We start from the raw sequence: 6,378 nt of genomic DNA on the forward strand, positions 1-6,378 counted from the left end.
ATTTCAAAAGCTATCAGCATCACAAAACCCAAGACGAGAAGGAATCCAGCTTTCTGGGAGAATGCTGGTTTTGTTGGAAACGTGGGCTACAGGGAAAAAGCAGAAACCAGGACTAGAGGGCTCAGGGAAGAGGCTCCTGGATGGGGCAGTGAAGACAAGCCTCTTTCCCAAAGGACTTCAAACTCACCCAGCCCAGAGGCAAGTTAACACGGGTTTATCTGTCCAATGACCTGGCTAGTCTGGCAGAACCAGGCAGGGCTAGCAGAAGACTCAGGCAGAGGTGTTGAAAAGGTAATTGGTCAGGTCATCCACCTGCTCCATGTGTACAGGTACTTTTCCAGGTTCTTGGTGAAGGGCATGCTGCTGAACTTGTGCAGAGAGGCCCTACAGGTTTCCTTGACAATGTTTTTTGGGGTCTAGCAAATCCTGTCCTTCTCTGTGTTTGAAATAGCCCAGGCCTTTTGGATCTTGCACAGTTCTTCAAGGCCATCATTGAAGCCCTTGAAACACTCTTTGGTCATCTGCTGCTCCTTATTCTAGAGTTTGACTCCTGGTTGGAACATAAGTATATTGTTCTCTGTGAAATATTCAGTCACCTTTAGCCAACTGCACTGGTAAGTCGATCTACTGCTCAGTGTGCTCCCAGTGGGGGTACTCAGCAGTCTTCTGAGTCACGGCCACCAGCTGGATCAGCTCAGACTTCAGGGACTCAAGGATGTAGTTGTAGTTGTTATGCAGGAAGATGGTGCTCAGAGCTGGGTCCTCATACACCTTGGACTTGCTCAGCAAGTTCAACTGCAGGCTGCCCAGAATTTCACAGATATAGGTGCTTATCAGTCCCTTGCTGAACTTGGAACCATGACTGTGGCTGAAGAACTGGCCTCTTGGGAAGTCAGCATATCACCCACCATCTCCTGGAAGTCCAGAAGCTGCTGCAGGAAGAGGATGACGTTGCTTGTGAGCATGGTGCCATCCTTGGGCATGTTGCATTCATTGTCAAGGTCATTTTTGATGTTGTCCACAACGTCCTCCAGTGCTTTGGCTCAAATGGCCTCTAGGGAGATAATGAGGCCAGGTGATTTGTTCTTGCTGTTGGTGGCCATGCCCTAGAGCACCTAGAGCAAACTCAGGTTTGCTGTGCTTAGGTGATGCGGGATGGAGGAGACAGTAAGCACCATGGAGAAATTGTGTCAAATGATGGCCTCCAAGTGGGAGACAATATTCTCCCCTTCAAGTATCAGCCCATCCAGCACATCCTATATCAGAGTCACAGGCCTTCCTCCTATGGTGCTTAGTGATTATGTCAGCCAGCAACTGATACTCGCTCTAGGCCAGCTCGACAAAGGTACTGATACAGTGGATGTAGGTATCAGTCTCCATGTCCACCATCTTTCCTGACCAGCAGCCTATGCTTGTCATTCAAGGCCTTGGACAGGTACTTAACTTTGAAATTATGCTCGTGACCTTCCAAAGGAAGGAGGTTGGAGCATCCCTTTTCCCCAACTAGGCCATGCTAGGAATACTGTTTTCAGAAGGTGTTGAGCCTTATGAATTGTCCCTGGCCACTTGACTGGCTTCTTTGGCGGGTGTGTTTTTCCTCTTGTTGGGGATAGAAGGGAAGTAGGGAATTCCAGAAAAAGAACTCTTCTTCCAGAAATACTTCTCCAGGCCTTGATGAAGTGATCCATCTGGATGGAGCAAATCTGGTATAGACATTCATAAAATCTTGGTTGCAGCTGTCTTCCACCAGCCAGCAGGAGATGCAGATTACATCCTGGAGCATACTCTTGGGCAGGTGCTCCAGGGACATAACCTCCTGTCCCTCCAGATCATCATCACCACTGATTAGATCCAGGATGAGCACAGGGGAGACAATCTTATTGTGCCTGGTCATCAGGCTGCAGAGCTCGGACTCTAGCAACTCCTTCCCCTGCTCAAGCAGCAGCTTCACTTTGTTGAGTTCTGGGCTGTCTGGGCTATTGTCCTAGAAATACTCCACAGCCTTCTGAATCTTAGTCATGCTTCCCAGACACTCTTCGGGCCTACCTGCGGGGCCCTCTCTGAAGATCTGCTAAGTGTCACTGGCAACATGGTAGGAGCTGATGATGTGGTCCAGGATGGATAGCGTCTTCTCGAAATTGTCTTGCAGCCACTGCAGATTATCTGTCTGCTTGTGCACTGGAATGATGGAATTCTCCAGCTTTATATGGTGACTGTCATATGCTGACAGGATAGACGTCATGTTCTTGGTGAGCTGGTCACTCTTCTCCAGGCTGTCTTGAATACAGGACAGCAACTCCTCCTCCTGTTTCAGCTTCTCTTCAATCTTTAGCAGTCAGGTGAATGTCTCCAGTGGAAGGATCATAGCTGCAAACTCTATGGCTCTCACTTCCCAGTTTCTTTCCTCAGTGCTCCCCACCCTGCAACTGACTGTAAATAAAGGCACTAAGAACATTTATTAGTGGAAGGAACAGTTTCTTCGATAAACGGTGCTGGGAAAACTGGATAGCCATATGCAGAAAAATGAAAGTAGAACCCTATCTCTTACCATATAAAACTATCAACTCAAAATGGATTAAAGATTTACATATAAGACTCAAAACTATAAAACTAGTAGGAGAAAATATAGGGTAAACACTTAAGGATATTGGTCTGGGCAAAGACTTTACGGAGACCTTAAAAGCACACGGAACAAAAGCAAAAATAGGTAAGTGGGATTATTTCAAACTAAAAAGCTTCTGTGCAGCAAAGAAAGCAGTCAACAGAGTGAAGAGACAACCTGCAGAATGGGAGAAGATATTTGCAAATTATCCATCTGACAAGGGATTAAATCCAGAATATATAAGGGACTCAAGAAAGTCAACAGCAAAATAATAATCATAATTCATTAAAAAATGGGCAAATGAGCTGAATAGACATCTCTTGTAAGAAGAGATACAAATGGCCAACAGGAACATTAAAAATGCTCAAATCATTAATCATCAGGGAAATGCAAATCAAAGCCACAAAGAGATACTATCTTACCACAGTTAGAATGGCTTTTATTAAAAAGATAAAAAGTAACAAATGCTGGGGAGGATGTGGAGGAAGGGCAACTCTTATACACTATTGGTGGGAATGTAAACTAGTACAACCATTATGGAAAACAGTATGGAGGTTCCTTAAAAAACTAAAAGTAGAGTTAACATATGATCCAGCAATCCCACCACTGGGTATATATGGAGTATGTTAAATATGGAGTATGTTATATATGGAGTATGTTAAAGAGATGTCTACTCTTTCATGTTTACTGCCCCATTATTAACAATAGCTAAGATATGGACTCAACCTAAGTGTCCATCATCAGATGAATGAATAAAATTGTGGTACATGTAGACAATTGAATACTATTTAGCCATAAAAAGAACGAAGTTCTGTCATTTGTGGCAACATGGATGAGCTTGGAGGACATTATATTAAGTGAAATACACCACACACAGAAAGATAATATATTGCATACTCTCACTTATATGTGGAAGCTAACAAAGTTATCTTGTAGAAGTAGAGAGCAGTTACTAGAGATCAGGAATGGTAGAGGAAGGAGAGGATTGGTTAATGGTAAAGGAAGGAGGGGATTACAAAAGTAATGCTAGTTAGAAGGATAAGGTCTAGTGTTCTATAGCGTGATAGAGTGGCTATAATTAACAACAATCTGTTGCATATGTTCGGTTGGTTAAAGGAACAGATTTTGAATGTCTCCAATACAAGTAATGATAAATGTTTGAGGTGATAGATATTCTAATTATACTGATTTAAGCATTACATATTGTATACACGTATTGGAATATCACACTGTTCCCTATGAGATGTACAATTATTATGTGTCAATTAAAAATAATAATAAAAGCAAAAATATATATACCGTTTAAAATAGCAGCAAAAGTTGTTAGATATGAGTCTATTAAAATATGTATAAGATCCGTATGTTGAAACTACAAAACTGTAATGAAAGAAATCAATGAAGACCTACATAAATGGAGTGCTATGTCATACTCAAAGATTGTTAAGATGCCAATTTCCCCCAATTTGGCCTACAGATTTAAAATAAAAATTCCACCAGTTTTTTGTGGGTATCAAAAGTGTGATTTTTAATATAGCCTCCCCCAACCACAGAAAAGCAAAGAACTAAGATTAGCCAAACAATTCTGAAAAAAATAACAAAGTTGGAGGACTCCTGTTACTGAATTCCAAGACTTACTGTAACACCTCAGTAATCAAGACAATGTGGAAATAGGAAAAGGATAGACACATACATCAGTGAAAAGTGTTGAGAGCCCAGAAATAGTTGATCCACATAAATATAGTCAACCTATTTTTAACAAAGGTGCAAAGACAATTCAATAGAGAAATGATAGTCTTTTCAACAAATAATACTGGAACAATTAGGGATTCATGCACAGCAAAATGAATCTTAATGTATACCTCACACATTATACAAAAATTAACTCAAAATTTATCAGACCTAAAGGTTAAATGTAAAACTATAAAACTTCTGAAAAAAAATTAAAACATGGGAGAAAATTTGTGTAATCTTGGGTTAAGCAAAGAGCTTTTAGCTACAACACCAAAAGCGTAATTGGCAAGAAAAAAATAGGTAAATTGCACTTAATCAAAATTTAAAACTCTTACTCCATGAAAGACACTACTAAGGGAATGAAAAGACAAGCCACACACTGGGAGAAAATAGTTTCAAGTAATATTTCTGACAAGAACTTTATCTAGAAAGTATAAAGAACTCTAAAACTCAATGATAAGAAAACAAACAACCCAATTAAAATGGGCAAAAGATCTGAAAAGACACTACACTTAAAAAGATATACAGATGGCAAATAAGCATGTGAAAAGATGCTGACTACCATTTGTCACTAGGGAAATGCAAACTAAAACAATTATGAGATACCACTACACATCTATTAGAATGGCTACAATTTAAAAAAAGCAACATCAAATGCTGGTGAAGAATGCAGAGCTCTCATTCATTGCTAGTGGGAATGCAAAATGGTATACCACTTAGGAAGACAGTTTGGAAGAAATTTCTTATAGAGTTAGACATAGGATTACCATATGACCCAGCAATCATTATCTTAGGCATTACCTAACTCTTTTAAAATCTTATGTTCACACAAAACCTGCATGCAAATGTTTATAGCAGTTTTATTCATAATTACTCAAAACTGGAATTAACTAAGATTTCCTTCAGTAGGTGAATGGATGAACAAACTGTGGTATATCCATACAATAAAATACTATTCAGCAATGAGTAGTATTATTAGCCATCATTTCACTCATCTACATGGATGAGTCACAAATGCATTTTACAAGTGAAAGAAGCCAGAGCAAGAAGGCTACATGGACAATACAATTCAAACCATATGGTATTCTGGAAAATATCAAAGTTATAGGGATGGAAAACATGTCAGTGGTGCCAAGGATTTAGGGGGAAAGAGGTATTTGACTAGGGGAAGCATTGGGCATCTTTAAAGTGTGGTGGAACTAATCTGCAGTACTGTGGTGGCAGATACATGATTCTATGTATTTGTCAAAACACAGAAAACTTTGCAGCACAAAGAATGAACCTTAATGTATGCAAATAAAAAATTGACCAAGAGGTCAACAGATCTTAGGATAAACTGTAGACTCTGACAAAAGAACATAATTGTATTACAAATATATGACATAACCTCACTGAAGGGTTTGGGGAGAATAAGATGCTCACCTAAGTAACTTTGGAAAATGGTAGGTGAATTAGTCTGTTTTCACACTGCCAAAAAGAACTACCTGAGACTGGGTAATGAAGTAACGAGGTTTAATTGACTCACAGTTCTGCAGGCTTAACAGGAAGCATGGCTAGAAGGCCTCAGGAAACTTACAAACATGGCAGAAGGTGAAGGGAAAGCAAGCGTGTCTTACCATGGTGGAGCAGGAGAGAGAGAGCAAGCGGGGAAATGCCACACACCTTTCAAACAAGCAGATCTCTTGAGAACCTACTATCAAGAGAACAAGGGGAAGTTCACCCCCATGATTCAATCACCTCCCACCAGGTCCCTCCCCCAACATGTGGAGATTACAATTAGACATGAGATTTGCTGGGACACAGAGACAACCCATATCAGTGGGGTTTTGTTGTTGTTGTTGTTGTTGTTTGTTTTTGTTTTTTTGAGACAGAGTCTCACTCTGTCACCCAGGCTGGAGTGCAGTGGTGTGATCTTGGCTTACTGCAGCCTTAACCTCCCTGGATTCAGGTGATCCTCCCACCTCAGCCTCCTGAGTAGCTGGGACTACAGGCACATGACACCATGCCTGGTTAATTTATGTATGCTTGTAGAGACAGGGTTTTGC

The 6,378-nt window shown here is 40.6% G+C and overlaps 1 pseudogene; it reads right to left on the minus strand.

Annotated features, from left to right (window-relative positions):
* Nucleotides 1-270: 270 nt before the first annotated feature.
* Nucleotides 271-2,323, minus strand: LOC104670400 (annotated as a pseudogene).
* Nucleotides 2,324-6,378: the final 4,055 nt, after the last annotated feature.

The sequence above is a fragment of the Rhinopithecus roxellana genome, chromosome 2 (genome assembly GCF_007565055.1).
Source record: "Rhinopithecus roxellana isolate Shanxi Qingling chromosome 2, ASM756505v1, whole genome shotgun sequence".
NCBI classification, from domain to species: domain Eukaryota; kingdom Metazoa; phylum Chordata; class Mammalia; order Primates; family Cercopithecidae; genus Rhinopithecus; species Rhinopithecus roxellana.